We start from the raw sequence: 18,080 nt of genomic DNA, 5'->3' as shown, positions 1-18,080 counted from the left end.
CCTCGGTACCACGGAAAAAAATATATGAACAAAATTTTCAAGGTTGATCCAGATATGGACTTTAGGAATACATCGTAAAAATTAAAGCCATTTTCTAAGCATAGTCAAAAATTAAGTTTTTGGGTTGTTTCTTGATAACGGATAAACATTGCTGAATACGGAGATGTGGCCTATTAGATAAATGCCTACAGAATATACTGTTAAAATCTGAGTAATTTTTTGCTGTTATTTATTACTTAGATTTCGCCGTATACCGGATTTTACCCTTAGGGTAACTTTGAACCTCTGTATCACAGAAAAGGATGTATCACGGTTTTCCGAGATCGCGATCTTAGGAATTTAGCATACAAATTTCAGCCATCTGCTGTGTATTAGCCGTCTTGGAATCTTCAGCTGTGTTTTCGTCCGCTGGTAGAGGCCAAAACATACGAGGGTAATCCCAAAAGTAAGGTACTGTGAGACTCTGAAAAAAATCAAACGGGCAATTCAGAACCGGAGAAGAGGAATGTAGAGCAAGGGCGTACATATTCTCCATTACAACGCTCGCCCACACATCGCTCGGCAAACCGTTGCTCTCCTGCAACAGTTTCAGTGTAACATAATCACCTACCCACCCCATAGTCCTGACGTGGCGCCCAGTGACTATCACCTGTTCCCTAGGTCAAAAGAACATTTGGCCGAAAAGCGATTCAGCTCCGACGACGAGGTGAAAGAAGAGGTTCATAACTTTCTGAGTAACATGGCGGAGAGCTGGTATGACATAGGCATACACAACCGCCACAGCGTCTTCAAACATTCATCGAGAGAAATGGTGATTATGTCGAAAAAAAGCTAAAGGTTCAAGCTGTAAACTGATGTAAACCATTGTAGAAATAAACAGGTATATGTACCTATAAGAAAATATGAGACCTTACTTTTGGGATTACCCTCGTAGTAAAAAAATCCCATTTTATCGGGTTTTCCGAGAAACTGTTCATGAACTAATGATTCTTCCATAAGTTCCATCAAGCCCAAAGCAGACTACCTCAAATGCAAAACGAACCAACCGATATGCTCCCTTTTCCCTTGCAACAGGAAGTGTGAAATATTCATACTTTGACCCTGTACTGCAGAACAGCTGAGAGCAACTGAGACGATTCTTCTGTTAGATACGAAAATGATCCCTAGCCCAAGGACTATTCAAAACACTTGACTCCACCTTTTTTATCACCAATAAAATCCGAAGTCGTTTTAGAACATACTAGGTACGCATACTGCTGCGTGTATATCGATATATTCCATTCATAGCATTTGTAGACGTATGAAAAGATTTCGACAGAGCATAATGTCGAAATGATGAGGAAAACAGTAGTAAGCAACAGTGAAGGACGAGTAACACACAATAAGTACAAGAGTGAAGAGGAAAAATTATGGAGATGTATGATGAAGACTGAAGCACCCAAATTAGAAAGGGCGTCAGAGTCGGTTGAAGTCTTTCGTTTCTCCTATTCAGTCTTTATCGAACAAACAATGAAGGAAGTAAAGAAAAAAAGGTTCCGGAATGGGGCTAAAATTCAAGGTGAAAGGATATTAACGACAAGACCAATAAAAAATGCTAAAATAGTAACACAAAAAAGGCGAATGTCTCCTGGATAGAGCTAGGCATGAAAAAGAAAGGAACTAGCTTTCCGACGAATCTGACAGCTTCAAAGACATATTCGCGCTTTTTTACTAGTCAGTATCAGTGCCAATGTGATGTAATATAATGCATCTTGTCAAGTAAAGTAATATGACACATGGTTCACATCGTATAACAAGACACTTGCCGTCATGTCATTCAACATGACATTTGTCATGTTGCGCTATATGACACAACGTGTCATAAAAGTTTAGGATGCATGCATCTCCAGCCTGGGATACTTCGTGTTATAGATGCTCCCCTGTTCTCGGATACTTCTATTTAGACGCATCCTGTTCTCTGGAAGCACATAAATGTCTATCAGTTCGTTCTTACATCTATCACCATATATGTAATAGGGGGTTGGTCTAAGACAGCTCACTGCACTGAGGAAGTACGGTTAACACGTAAAAACGCGCCAATATGTTCTGATTTAAATGTCTTTGAAGCTGTCAGAGAAGTCGAAAGGCTAGTTCCCGTCATTTACATTCTTAACTGTGACCAGGACGTATTCGTCATTGTTGTGCTATGATAGAGATATTTTTTATTTCAGTTCCCAACATTTACTCTACCATAATTTTGACATTAGACCGCCTTAGCTTGGCAACCGATGTAGATTTTCCTTGACTCAGGATGGTGACCGATCAGGTATAGGTTGTTTTATTGTCTAGCTTGTATCGTGTGAATCAATAAAGTTTTTAGAAAACAACATGAGGGCCATTAATTACAAGTATTAGTCTACATTCTTACAAAATTTGAACTTATTCGCACAAGTCTCAAAGTGGCGAGCCTAAAAAACATTCAAATGGAATGAGGCTAGAGTTTTGAAACCGAGTTATCAATTTTATTATAAGGACACATTTTTTGTTTATTTGGTTCACTGTAAACCATTTCCGCGAATTCAATTCACATAAGGCTGAATTTTGCGTATTACATTGAGCTCGAATTTAAACCATTGAATGTTATGGACAAAGATTATTGAATAACTAATTGTTTTCACTTTATCCGGTATCTTTCCGCAAGTTTGAACAGAATAGTACACGTTTAAAATATCGAAAACCTCCTACCAAATCCAAATGAACCAAGATTTTTGCAAACGGTTAAAACTTATCCTAGATCAAGGTCCGATACACCCATGGATCAAACACAAGCCATCAGTGTCACTCCAGTCATGAATTATTTAATGGTGACTGCTTTTGCACGTAAAATCCGAAAGGGGGTGACTGTTTTTGCACGTAAAATCCGAACGGTGGACACACAAATGGTGCTATTAAATGAACTTTAAGTTCGGCTCAGTTATGATCATTTCCAAAAGTAATAAATCGATTAGCAAAATTTGTCTTAATGCGTGCTCTGGTTCGTCGTTTGCTCAATATACTTTAACATACCTACGGTAAGACAGACGTTCGAATGGCTATAGAGATGGTCGTACCGGTCGTACCTCAAGTAGGAACAGAGCAGCAATACCCTGCCCTCCTAACCGCGATTCTGCGCTGTAACTATAAATTTCATTCTTAGGATTTATCGACCTAGGACACTGTAAAATGGTGCAAGATGTACGAAATTCTCAGGAAAATATGTGTAAGTAACACTGAAAGTACAAGAAAAAAGAGGGAAAGTATGAAGAACTGAGTTCCTGGATTAGAAAATGTAGCTGACTGGATTGAAGTCTTTCGTTCCCCATATTCAACCCAACAATGAAGGAAATAGCAAAGTTCAGGAGTGGTATTACAGTTCAAGGTGGAAGTAAATCTGTGATAAGACCCGCTGATGACACTTCTATACTTACTGAAAGTGTGGAGAGGTTGCTGGATCGGTACGGCTGTTTTTTCCGGCGTCAGATTTCGTGAATTTTGGATTGTGTGGAAATGGACGCAAGAACCAACGCTGCCGAGTTCGAGAAAGACGTGACCAGTGCAGTACAGTCGGCGGTATCCGCTGAAAAGAGTAACATCTCTTGAAAGACAGTGCGGAGTCCGTGATCAGTGCCTGTGGCTTGTCGTCGACAGTCAGTGCAGGGCGCGAATAGCTACACAAGCGGCCAAGATTGGTTGCTCCGGCCGGGCTTGGATCCAAGTCCAAGAGACTCAAGGAGCCGCTGTGTAGAGCACTGTACGAAGTGACCACGGTCAGCTGCCGTGTGGTCAACCTGGTGCTGCAGTTGCCGTCTTCCCTAGTCGGACACACAGCCTTGTAGTACAGGCGAGGCAGCGGCTTCAGCAAATCTAAATAGCACAACTTGAGTGATTTCATGGTTAATGATGGCAAACTGGGGACCTTGAGTTTGAGACGGAGTAAAATGTTACGTGTGAATGAGCCCTAAATGTGGCTATTTGCAAACAACTTCCTGAATGGAAACTTGTGAGTGCTGTCTAAAAACGTTTCTGTGTTTATGACAGTCAGGGCATGTGACACAGTGTGTTGTGTGAGAGAGCAGCCCTGACTTGTCACTACACGCCACAAATTAAGCAAACTGTATAATGAGTTATTGCTTCTGTGATGACTGTCAGTCTACTGTTCCCCGTGATTTTAAGAACCGATTCTTTGTTGGTGTCTCAGAGGTACATTGTTTTTCACTACGAGAGCGATTGAGAAGTGATTCTACATTAATATCCTGTATGTAAACCAGTGATTCTTCTGAGAACCTCCTGATTTCCTTTCTTATCATTTTACTTACGTTTCAGCTTCCTTTCGCAACAGCACACCTCTAACCTTTAGATTCCTGTCCTTCCCTGTATTCACCGAATTCAAGATTCCCTTCCATTCCATGGTGTTCTCCAAAGATCTTTCCTTAGAATTTTCTTCTTCAATTTAAGACCTGTATCTGACACCAGTAAACTTAGTTTAGCGAGTAACGTCCTCTTCTTATGCTCTGTTCTGCTTCTTATTCCATACTTGCTTCGTCCGTCTAGCGTTATTTACGTTCCGAGATAGAAGACTTTCACTTTGCCTTCTTCGTGGTTCCTGCTTCTTATGTTGAGTTTATCGAAAAAGTGCCTTTCTTCGTATTTCTTCAATCCATATTCTGTGCGTATCATACAGTTTCATTGCACTTATTAGGTCCTGCAATTGTTCTTAAATTCCTGCGACGATTGCGAAGTCACTAACAAATAGTAACACACACAGTCTTCTATTCTTAATCTTCACTGTTGGATTGCATACATATTATAAAACAGTCTCATTGTGGGTAAACTGAACCTAACTATATTGGACGTCACCTTTGGCGAGTCAGTGCAAGGCGGCACTGGGACTGGCTCTAATCAATCTGTTTTGCCACGGACATGCTCTCGAGTTGTAAGTTCTCCATTACAATCCAGATGTATGTAAAGGAATTGTGCGGAAGGAAAGAATTTGCAGTAAAAACTGGTCCGTAGTTGTGTGCCCTCATTTAACATTAATATTTAATAAGCAGTGGTGGGGTCTATCAGCTACTGTAATGAAATAAGGATTACGTATCACATACATTTATCGGTTCCAAATTCAGTGACTGATCAGAAGAAACAGGGATCAAATACTCTTCATTGAAGAATGAGTGAATATATGCATGTGAACTTGTTATAACTGTGGATCTTCAGTAGGAAGGAACCATAAAAATTCTGATGCAATAGACCGAATGGCCAAGAAATCTTATCAACTGACTGCTAACCGCGAAACTAAATTAATGTTGATGACTGCGTTGGAAGATTAGTGAGTAAACTGAAACAGACCGCCAAAGAGTGAAATCATAGGCGAGAGATCGCCATACAGTGACTGATTAATTAATTTGAAGCCACATGCTTATCATCCTGTGCGAATTCGTATGCCGAAATTTATATCAGCTGCAGGAAGCGAGGCGTGGTGAGGCTGCAGGTGGAAACGTACGCCTGTATGGCATAGTCCATCTGCTCATGAATCGACTGCTCCTCTCAAAGTCCGTTTCCCCCCTACTATTGGTGGCGAAGAAGTCTGATTCCTCCTCTACGCGACGATGAAGTGTCCTGTCTACGTCTCCTTGCGAAGACACGTCTGGTACTTTGCTCTCCCGCTCCTTCGTGGTGTGAGCCCGCTAAAACTGCCATTCGGGTAGATCTGAGATTGTATATTTTATTTCTCCAATCCGAAAGCTGCTAAATATTTTGTACTGGAAGATTGAGAAAGTCGATTTGTCCTCATTGTTTGTTCCAAGAACTTGCCAGTGCCACTCTATGGCAAATCTTTGCTCCCAAAGATTGCAAGTTTAGAACTACTAAAGGGCATCACATCAGACCTTTGTGTTACTTTGTCTTTTCAGTTTTTATGTTCGCGACGACAGCGTATCATTGGCACGAGACAAAAGACCCGCTTCTGAAGGCGCCGTGTGGCTACTGCATAGAAGTTAAATGTTATCGTGCAGGACATGCGATGTTTGTGGGTTGTCTGTTCCTTCAGAGAAAACTCCGTATTCACCCCTATAGCGAGGCCTTCTGAGTTTACTGAACTCAGCACACACCTGCTTTCTTCCTTGAGCGTTACTAATCTTGTCAAAGACAGACGCAGTGAATGCATCGGGTGGGTGTTCACAGTGCCTCCGATGACCCGTGCTTACCCAGCACTCCCCACATCCGTAGCATGTGCCCGGTCACGCACCTTGCTTGCTGAGGACAGACTGAGATGAGTCCAGACTGCACTGGTCATGCTTTCACTCCCACAAAATGCCAGAAGAATTAATAGATTATACAGACCCGTAATATAGACGTGTGATGAGTGGAAAAGGATGAAACACGAGGTTGCCTACAGCCTGACGCATTTCATGACGTCGTAAATGAATGAAACCAAAAACAACTGAGCACTGATATATGAGTATTGTTTCTATATTAATTTTTGGAATGTACATTCGGGCGTAGGGTCAACTGAACCTGCCAAATAGAAAAACAGACAACTGACCATATTTATCTTGTGTCTACAGGAAAATTAAAGAGACCTTTGGAGAAAAGTGAACAACTTGCATGAATATCAAGAGCTTTGTTGGAAACCCAGTTCCAAGCAAAGAAGGGAAAGCAGAAGGGTGGAAGGAGTATATAGAGGGTCTATGTAAATGGAAGAGGATGTAGATGAAGATGAAATGGGAGATATGATACTGCGTGAAGAGTTTAACGGAGCACTGAAAGACCTGAGTGGAAGCAGGGCCCCGGGAGTAGACAACATTCCATTAGAACTACTGATAGCCTTGGGAGAGCCAGCCCTGACAAAACTCTACCATCTGGTGAGCAAGATGTATGAGACAGGCAAAATACCCTCAGACTTATAATTATTCCAATCCCAAAGAAAGCAGGTGTTGACAGATGTGAAAATTACTGAGCTATCAGTTCAGTTTAATGAGCCACGGCTGCAAAATACTAACGCAAATTCTTTACAGACGAATGGAAAAGCTGGTAGAAGCTGACCTCGGGGAGGATCAGTTTGGATTCCATAGAAATGTTGGAACACGTGAGGCAATACTGACCCTACGACTTATCTTAGAAGAAAGATTAAGAAAAGGGAAACCTACGTTTCTAGCATTTGTAGACTTAGAGAATGCTTTTGACAGTGTTGCCTGGGACACTCTCTTTCAAATTCTGAAGGTGGCAGGGGTAAAATATAAGGAGCGAAAGGCTATTTACCATTTGTACAGAAACCAGATGACAGTTACAAGAGTCGAGGGACATGAAAGGGAAGCAGTGGTTTGGAAGGGAGTGAGGCAAGGTTGTAGCCTCTCCCCGATGCTATTCAATCTGTATATTGAGCAAGCAGTAAAGGAAACAAAAGAAAAGTTCGTTGTAGGTATTAAAATCCATGGAGAAGAAATAACATTGTAATTCTGTCAGAGACAGCAAAGGACTTGGAAGAGCAGTTGAACGGAATGGACAGTGTCTTGAAAGGAGGATATAAGAAGAACATCAACAAAAGCAAAACGAGGATAATGGAATGTAGTCGAATTAAATCGGGTGATGCTGAGGGAATTAGATTACGAAATGAAACACTTAAAGTAATAAAGGAGTTCTGCTATTTGGGGAGCAAAATAACTGATGACGGTCGAAGTAGAGAGGATATAAAATGTAGACTGGCAATGGCAAGATTTAAGTGTCAGGAAGTCGTTTCTGAAAGTAATTCTATGGAGTGTAGCCATGTATGGAAGTGAAACATGGGCGATAAATAGTTTAGACAAGAAGAGAATAGAATCTTTCGAAATGTGGTGCTACAGAAGAATGCTGAAGATTAGATGGGTAGATCACATAACTAATGAGGAGGTATTCAATAGCATTGGGGAGAAGAGAAGTTTGTGGCACAACTTGACTAGAAGAAGGGATCGGTTGGTAGGACATGTTCTGAGGCATCAAGGGATCACCAATTTGGTACTGGAGGGCAGCGTGGAGGGTAAAAATCGTAGAGGGAGACCAAGAGATGAATACACTAAGCAGATTCAGATGGATGTAGGCTGCAGTAGGTTCTGGGAGGTGAAGAAGCTAGCACAAGATAGAGTAGCATGGAGAGCTGCATCAAACCAGTCTCAGGACTGAAGACCACAAAAATAACAACATGGCAGTTTCGAATGTAGGTTTTGGTAACAATCTGATCTTTAACTTTACTTGACGCCGGGGTTCTTAGCTGACAGTTTGGTTGTGCACTAATGAATAATGAGCTCTACAATTTCATTAACGCCACTACGGCGACTTGCGAGTGGATGAGGATGAAATGATCATCAAAGACACGCAACATCCAGTCATCTCGAGGCAGAGATAATCCCGGGAATCGAACCCAGTACCCCGTGCGCGGGAAGCGAGAACGCTACTGCAAGACCACGAGCCGCGGACGGTTGTGCTCTGTGTAGCAAACAAATGTGTGTTGAAATGCTAATCTGCAGTGTAGCCGCTATTTGCCTGAGAATTGCAAACATCTGCCACTACTCTACGTTGTGCCACATTTCGATGCAACGCTGTTATACGAAAGGAAGTGTGTCGGGGGTGGGGGTGCTGCTACTTCCCTTCCCCGTCCCCATCCAACCCCCCCCCCCCTCCCAATGCGTATGGAGGTGGAGTACCCGGGCCCAGCTGCAGTGCGGCAGGCCGGCAGGTGGGTCGCGTCTATTATGGATGCGGCCTGCGCGGCTGGCCGGGAGGAGCTGGATTTGTTGGCGTCACGGTTTACTGCACCCCAGGGCGCGGCGTGGAGTCCGCCCATCACATATTTACGCGGGCAGCCAGCTGTCCCGGCCCGCTACTCCGGCGGCGGCCTAAGCTCTGCCGACAGGTAGGCCGTGCCCCTGCCGCTGCCGCAGTAGGCTTCCCTGCGGGACTTGGCCACTGCGAGACCCAACTCCGCACGCATGTCGTCTCGTGTATAGCCCGCACTTGTTTTTAGTGGCCTAGGGCTTCGTGAATAAAACATGAACGTTCATGCTTCGGCACAATCTGGTACGGAGCGCAGGCGGTACCGAATGTGCTAGCCACAGAACGGGATTTACGGTGACAATACAGCGTAACATAGAGAAGAAATGGACGCCGTATGTGCGGAACCGAATGAAACTTTGCGTTGACGTAATGCCAACTATAGAGAGAGCGAAGGGCTACGAGTAACTTCTGCATAAGCCAGACATCGAAAGACACGAAAAGAAGCTAGCAGCTCGAAAGATAATGAGTGAGAGTTGTAGCCAAAACTCCGTGTTTTCCAATTTGTGTCAGCGCGGGATTAGCTGACCGCTCTAAGGCGCTGCAGTCATGAACTGTGCAGCTGTTCCCGGCAGAGCTTCGAGTCCTACCTCGGGCATGGGTGTGTGTGTGTTTGTCCTTAGGATAATTTAGGTTAGGTAGTGTGTAAGCTTAGTGACTGATGACCTTAGCAGTTAAGTTCCATAAGATTTCACACACATCTGAACATTTTTTTTTTCAGTTCGTACATTGAGTAAACATATAAGAATAGCGACAAAAGTTTCCAGATGAAAATAGAAGAAACAAAGTCTGAGGTTTGCCAATGGCACTGTAAGTCTGTCACAGACGGAAAGGGCTGGATGACCGGCTGAGCGGAACAGTCTCTAGCAAAGATATTCTACGCTATGGTGACAAAAGTCATGAGATGCCTCCTAATATCGTGTCCGACCTCATTTTGCCCGTTAAGAGGTCGTTCGAAGCCCCCTACAGAATGCCAAGCTGCATTTATAGCCGTCCATAATTGCGAAACAGTTGCCATTGCAGGATTTCGTGCAAGAACTGAGCTCTCGATTGTTTCCCATAAACGTTCGATGGTATTCATGTCGGACTACCTAGACGGCAAAATCATTGTCTCGAATTGGCCGTAATGTTCTGTCAAACAATTGCGAACAAATATGGCCCCCTTGTCATGGCGCATTGTCATCCATAACCATTCAGTTTTCTTCGGAAACATGAAGTCCTTGAAAGGATGCAAATGGTCTTCAAAGCCGAACATAGCCATTTCCAGTCAATGATCATTCAGTTTAAACAGAGGAACCAGACCGTTTCCTGCGCACACAGCCCACACCATTATGGCGCCACTTCCAGCTTGCTCAGTGTCTTGTTGACACCTTGGGTCCATAGTTTCATGGGGTTTCCACCACACTCTAACCCTACCACCTGCTCCTACCAACTCATATCAGGACACATCTTAACCGGCCACGATTTTCCAGTGGTCTAGGGTATAACCGATACGATCACGAGGCCCCGAGAGACGCTGTAGGCAGTATCGTGGTGTTATCTAAAGCATTCGCGTCCGTCGTCTGCTGCCAGAGACTTTTAAGCCGAATTTCACCGCATTCTCTATATGATCGTTCGTCCTACATCCCATGTTGACTTCTGCGGATATTTCACACAGTGTTGCTTGCCTGTTAGTACAGACAATCACCACTGTTCTTGGCCACTGTGTTGTCCCTGGCGAAAGGTAATGCTTATAGCTTTGCGCACTCGGCACACTTTGACAGTGTGCATTCTGGATATTGAACTCCCTAACGGTATGTGCCGTGGCCTAGGGTTAGCGTCTGTGATTAGTAATCAAAACATCTCGGTGCCGTGTTCGAAACCCGCCACCGCTTACTTTTTGTAATCAGCATTGGCGACCGAAGACTTCCGGCTTAAGAAGCCACCCTCATTCTGGCCACGGCCTTGTAAAGAGGGAGGAAGAGAAGACAGAGTTTCAGGGCACTCTCTTCTCCTTGGGTTGGGAAACTGTCCCTAAAGACGGAACTATTAGCAAAGGTCAACGGCCTGAGGATGCAGAAGGCAATGGATCTTACTGTATTAAAGCCACACAACGTGTATGCACAGGGACATGTGGCCTGTAACTGAAAAGTGTCATGATGATCTCTCCAGAGGCGAAAAATTCCGGGAAAGTTCCCCATTCGGGTCTCCGGGAGGGTACTGACAAGGGGCACGCGACCATGAGAAAACGTAGAGGATAACATGAGGATAATGTTCTTCGAGTCGGGGCGTGCAATGTCACAAGCTGGAACGTGGTAGGGAAGCCAGACAAACTGAAAAGGGAAATCCAAAGGCTAAGACTAATTATAGAAGCGGTCAGTGAAGAGAAATGGAAAGACGACACGGATTTCTGGTTATTTGAGTGTAGGATAATATGAACAGCAGCAACAGATGGCATAACGAGAGTAGGATTCGTTACGAATAGGAATGTATGGCAGAGAGTGTGTTAATGTGAACAATTCAGTGATAGGGTTGTTATCAGAATCGACAGTAAACCAACACTGACAACGATAGTTCAGGTATACATTTGACATCGCAAGCTGTAGATGAAGAGATAGAGAAGTATATGAGGATATTGAAATGGTAATACAGTACGTAAGGGGAGATAAAAATCTAAAAGTGTTGGACAGGAAAGCAGTCGTAGGGGAAGTAGAAGAAAGAGTTACAGGAGAATATTGGGTTGGGACAAAGAATGACTGAGTAAAACGACTAAATGAGTTCTGTACTAAATTTCAGCTAGTAACAGTGCATACGTTTTTCAAGAATTACAAGAGGAGGAGGTGTACTTGGAAAAGGGAGGAGTATACGAGAGGAATTCATTTAGATTAGATCGTCGTCAGATTCAGAAATCAGTTGCTTAGTTGTAAGGCGTACACAGCAGCAGATATGTACTCGGATCACAATGTAGTAGTGATGGAGAGAAGGCTGAAATTTAAGGGTTTAGTAAAGAAGAAACAATATGCACAGGAATGGGATACGGAAGTATAAGGAATGACGAGATACTCGTGAAGTTCCCTAAGGATATACATACAGCAATAAGGAATAGCTCAGTAGGCAGAACAGGAATGTACGTCTCTAAAAGAAGCAATCACGGAAGCTGGAAAGAAAAAACATATATTCAAAGAAGGTAACTGCGAAGAAACCATGGGTGTTGTAAAAATACTTCAGTTGACCGATGAAAGCAAAAAGTACCAAAATTTTCAGGGGAATTCAGGAATACAGAAATACAAATTGCTGAGAAATCAAAAAGACAGGAAGTGCATGGAAGCTAAGACGAAATGGCTGCATGAAAAATGTAAAGAGATCAAGAAAGAAGTGATTGTCGGAAGGACTGACTCCGTATGTAGGAAAGTCAAAACAACCTTTAGTGAAATTAAAGCAAGTGTGGTAACATTTAGAGTGCAACGGGAATTCCACTGTTAAATGCAGATGAGGTGGAGGTGAAGAGGTTGGCACAGGAGAGGATTTCTTGGTGGACCACCTCAAACCAGTCAGCAGACAGATGACTGAAAAAAGAAAAAAAAGACGATTTCCGAAATGGAATTGTAAGTAGACTGTTTAGTTTTTTTATTGGTAACGCCACGTAGCGCTCTTTACGAAAATCACTGGCTGTACTGTGTGCAGTCTGTGGCTGGTTTGCATTGTTGTAATATTCGCCATTGTAGTGTTGGGCAGTTGGCTGTGAACAGCGCATAGCGTTGCGCAGTTGGATGTGAGCCGCCAGCAGTGGTGGATGTGGGGAGAGAGATGGTTGGTTGGTTTGGGGAAGGAGACCAGACAGCGTGGTCATCGGTCTCATCGGATTAGAGAAGGATGGGGAAGGAAGTCGGCCGTGCCCTTTCAGAGGAACCATCCCGGCATTTATCTGGAGTGATTTAGGGAAATCACGGAAAACCTAAATCTGGATGGCCGGACGCGGGATTGAACCGTCGTCCTCCCGAATGCGAGTCCAGTGTCTAACCACTGCGCGGGAGAGAGATGGCGGAGTTTTGAAATTTGTAAGACTGGATGTCATGAACTGCTATATATATTATGACTATTATGACTATTAAGGTAAATACATTGTTTGTTCTCTATTAAAATCTTTCATTTGCTAACTATGCCTATCAGTAGTTAGTGCCTTCTGTAGTTTGAATCTTTTATTTAACTGGCAGTAGTGGTGCTCGCTGTATTGCAGTAGTTCGAGTAACGAAGATTTTTGTGAGGTCAGTGATTTGTGAAAGGTATATGTTAATGTTAGTCAGGACCATTCTTTTGTAGGGATTATTCAAAGTCAGATTGCGTTGCGCTAAAAAATATTATGTGTCAGTTTAAGCACAGTCATGTGTAATTTTCAAAAGGGGACGTTTGAGAATGTCCTTTACGTATAGCGCCAACTACCGTTCCACGTTCAAAGTTTATTAATTTCCGTCGGGCGGCCATAATCTCGACGGAAACCTTTTCACATGCATCACCTGAATACAAATGGCAGCTCCGACAATGCACTACCCTTTTATATCTTGTGTACGCGGTACTCCACCACATATAATTGTGCAAACCCTTTCCCATGACTTGTCACCTCAGTGTGTAAGATCAACGAAAGTAACACAAGGGTAATGGAATGTAGTCGAATTAAAACAAGAAATAATTAAAGTTTTAGTTTGGTAAATAACACTAAAAATTGTAGATGAGTTTTGCTATTGGAACAGAAAAATTACTAACAATAGCTGAAGTATGAAAGACATAGGTTGAAGGCTACCCAATAGCAAGAGAAGCGCTTTGGGGGAAAAAATTGTTAAAATCGAATACATGTTTCAGTCCTAGGAAGCCTTTTCTGAAGGAATTGGTGTGGAGTGACGCACTGCACGGAAGGAAAAAGTGGACAATCAACACTTCAGACAGGAAGAGAGTTGATCGGATATCTAATGAAGACGCACGATATTTAAACGGGCAGAAAAGAAAATTATGGTCCAACTTGAGTAAAAGCAAGGACCGATTGATGGGATATCTCCTGACGAATCAAAGAATAGAAAAATAGGTACCGGACTGAAGTATGATTGGAGGGGGGGGGGGGGGGAGTGGAAGGAATTGTAAAGGGCAAAACCAGTCCTCAGAATAAAGACTAAATCAACAGCTTATGTCTCGCGATTGTCTGGAAGAGAAAAGTTCAGTTCATATCCGCCCGACGACCTATCAGCACACTCCAATAGTGAAGAGAAGACATTTGAACCTTAAATATTTATTTTGGTATACACAGTAGCTATTTTCACTACGAGTACCAAAATTGGCATTGGGAGGAAGACGCAATGAAAATGGTCTTTACTAATTCACTAATGCTGGAGTATCGGAGATGCTCAAAAAACTCCAGTGGCGGTCTTTACAAGAGCGGCGTTGGTGTTGTGTATCACGAGGAAAGTTACTATTGAAATTCTGAGAGTGTACATTCGAAGAAGAGTCGGGGAACGTATTACTTCCTCCCAGATATGCCTCACGAAATACCATCAACGGAAAAATAAGAAAATTAGAGATCACGTTTAAATTTGATCGCAGTGCTTCCCAAGATCTATTCGCGAAAGGAACAGAGAACGATAAAACTGTGGTTGCACTAGAGGTACTCTCCGCGACACAGTGCCGGTGGAATGGGAAAGCTAAATAAAACTGACCGAGAAAATGTTTATAAGACTGATGCGGAAATGACACCTCCTAATGGACAGAAATGTTCATGAAACTTCCTGCCGGATTCAAACTGTGTGCCGGACAGAGAGTCGAAATCTGGACCTTTAACTTTCGCTGTCAAGTGCTCTATCTCCTGAAATACTCAAGCACGAGTCAAGACAAATCCTCACAGCTTTACGTCCACCAATATCTCGTCCCCTACCTTCCAAACTTCACAGAAGCTCTCCTGCGAAATCTGCAACACTAACACTCCCGGAAGAAAGGATATTGCGGAGACATGGCTTAGTCTGGTGGAGTTTGCAGGGTGAAATTTTCATATCAGTGTACACTTGGCAGCAGAGCGAAAATTTCATTCTAGAAATGTCCATCGTAAAAAATGCAGGAAATCGTGCTGTCGGTGCACCAGTCGGTTGAAGTCACTTGTTTGCCGATCCCAGCCCTGAATCTTCTGTGATGTTTGTTAATATGGGACAATCCAGCGTTACATGATAAATATGTTCCGGGTCGCTTCTATTTTGTCTGCCTTATAGATATATCAGCTTAGCATCCGCTGCTTCGTTAGCGTAGCCTGTATGGTCTGTACAGGATGCTTCTGTTTTACTTTAATCAAATTTGTACGAGGGTAAGTCAATTATTATCCGCAATTTAGTTATATTTTTGTTTATTTTGGTTGTACTGTCGTTTTACGTTGATGAAGCATCCTTGGTTTCTTTGTTGTTATATCTTCGCAATTATCAAGCTGCTAGGTTAATTTCATTATCGCTGTCTATTTGCACTAAAGGAGAGAAATGTTCAGTGATCCGCTTTTAGTGGTCGGAAGGCGTATCGGGGACCGAAATTAATCGAAGACTTTCGGTACAGTACGGGAAAAGTGTGTTAGCACAACGGAGTGCCTACAAATGGACTGAAAAATTCCGAAATGGTCGTACACGTCTTACTCACGATGAAGGAGCCGGACCACCGTTTACCGCTACAAATGAAGAAACCGTTGAACGTTCACGAGAAGTGATTCTCTTAGACAGACGATTAACTATTGACGAAGTTTCACATCGTCTGCAAATTAGTCACGGTTGGGCCTACGAAATCATCCACAACACACTTGGGTTTCATAAATTTTGTGCGAGATGGGTCCCAAAACAACTCACACAGTAGCATAAACAAACGCGCTTGGACATCTGCAAAAAAAAACATTTGGATGGCTATGGTAACGAAGGGGATAACTTCTTACACAGGATCACTACTGCTGACGAAACATGAATTCAATTCATCATTACGAGCCGGAGAGTAAACGGCAGAGTATGGAATGGAAACATCCAAATTTGTCGTGCAAGGAAAAGTTCAAGATCCAACCGTCCGCAGTAAAAGTGATGCTTACGGTTTTTTGGGACGCAGAACGTCCAGCATTGGAACATTATGGGGAAAGAGGCACAACAATAAATAGTGTACGTTACAGTCAGATGCTTACTGCCAGGCTAAAGCCAACAATTCGAAGCAAACGCCGAGTATTAGTGTCAAAAGGTGTTCTGTTGTTGCACGACAATGCCCGTCCGCATACTGCTGCCCACACTGCTGAAACGCTCGAGAAACTCAAATTTGAAGTACTGGATCAAACTCCATATAGTCCCGATCTTGACCCTTCTGACTATAACTTGTTTGCTTCAGTCAGACATTAATAGGCCGGTGATATGCCTCGGACGAAGCAGTAAAAGAAGCGGTGCATTCCTGGCTCGCAGCTCAACCGAGAACCTTCTTTTATGAGAGCATCAGGAAGCTTGTACAACGATGGACCAAGTGCACTGAAACGCAAGGAGACTATGTCGAAAAATTATGTTCTTGTAAGTTCCCTATTTGATTAAAATAAAGTTTTATAACTACTTTGTGGATAATAATTGGCTTACCGTCGTATCTTGCTAACAGACTGCAACGCCTTCTCAAATTTTCACGCCACATAAGGCCATAAAAGCATGGTCATTTCCGAATGTACTGCAGACCAAAGAGTGATTCAGGAAGCTGCTGTTACGGCGTTAAGTCAAGCACCGGCAGGCCAGTCGCGAACGATAGAGCAGAGAGGGTAGTGAGAAGAAGTCTGCCAATAGCATACTGACAGACCCCTCTCCAGGACGACAACGCGACAAGAGCGGCCTCCATGTGCAGAGGACAGTAGCACCGCGCCCGACTGGTCAAGGTTAGACACTTGTATAGCAGCGACTTAGGAGTCGTTTCTACTGAAAAAGTTATTTATTTCGTAGGTCGCCCTTTGCTTGCGACACATCTGTGTAATGAACAAAGTTAAGTACTGTAATCTTTTAGCATTTGTAATAAAACTCATTAATCTGATTTCTTTGAACGTTGTCTAGTGATCCGAGAAATCAAGTTTCCTAGACACACCATATTTCGGCGAATAGGCAGGATTTAACAGCTAGAGTCCAAGAGTATCGTCAAACATACCTTTTGCGTTTTCCTCCCACCACCACATATTTTTTTCATATTTAACGAGGAAATCTACCAATTTTCATAGATTTAACTTTAAAAATTTTTTAATCAACGAAATACCCGTATTTCACCCCTTAAGGGGTTGAATTTCCATAACAATGAAACATGTATCGCAACATGCGTCTGGGGCACATAAAGAGTGCTATGTGGCATAATGCATTCCTGTAGCGAGCCAAGCCATAATCGAGGAACGCAAACGGCACAGTATGACAGTAGCTAATGCGTAATTTTGCGAACCATAACACGTAAACTCTATGCTCAGCCGCTCTGACGGACAGAAAATGCAAAGGCAAGGAGAACGGAGAGCAATGTAGACACCACGGTGGGCACAAGTCCACTGACTCTTCCGGGTGATGATTTCTGACCGTGATGACGTTATTTCCAGTTTTAAATAAGACCGATTCTGAAGCCTCTCTCTTAGCGCCTGGTCATCCCGTCTGTATCTTTGATTCCGATGGAAAGGAGACATAGCCTCCGACACCACAGGATGTGGTGAACACTACAGCTTGGCCGCTACCCTGATTGAAGAAGCCCGAGTCTGGGTCTTCACGTGATTAAGGGCCATTCTACACTGAGGTTACAAACCTAGTCATGGGATAGCGATATGTACATACACAGCTGGTGATAGTATAATGTAAACGAAGTATAAAAGGCGATGGAATGGCGTACCATTCATGCGAAAAGTGTCCGACGTGATTATTTCCGCATGACGGGAAGTAATAGACTTAGACCGCATGGGACATTCCAGTTGGGAAATAGTTGGAAATTTCAGTATTCGAAGATTCACGGTGTGATGGTATCCCGCCAAATTTCATTGATTAACACTGCCAATTCAGTTGCCGGCGGCCTTCACTTAACGACCGAGAGCAGCGGTGTTTGTGTAGAGTTTCAGTGCTAACAAATAACCAACAGTGCATGAAATAATCGCAGAAATGAATGTGGGCAGTTCGGTGTTAGTAAGGTATGGCAGCAGACGAGCGACGCAAGTGGCTTTGCTAACAGCCTGACGTCGCCTGCAGAGCCTCTCCTGGGTTCGTGACCATATCGATTGCACCCTAAACGACTGGAAAACC

Source organism: Schistocerca nitens, chromosome 2, assembly GCF_023898315.1.
Source record: "Schistocerca nitens isolate TAMUIC-IGC-003100 chromosome 2, iqSchNite1.1, whole genome shotgun sequence".
Classification (NCBI taxonomy): Eukaryota; Metazoa; Arthropoda; class Insecta; order Orthoptera; family Acrididae; genus Schistocerca; species Schistocerca nitens.
The sequence above is the reverse complement of the archived record's forward strand: the minus strand, read 5'-3'. Positions refer to the sequence as shown.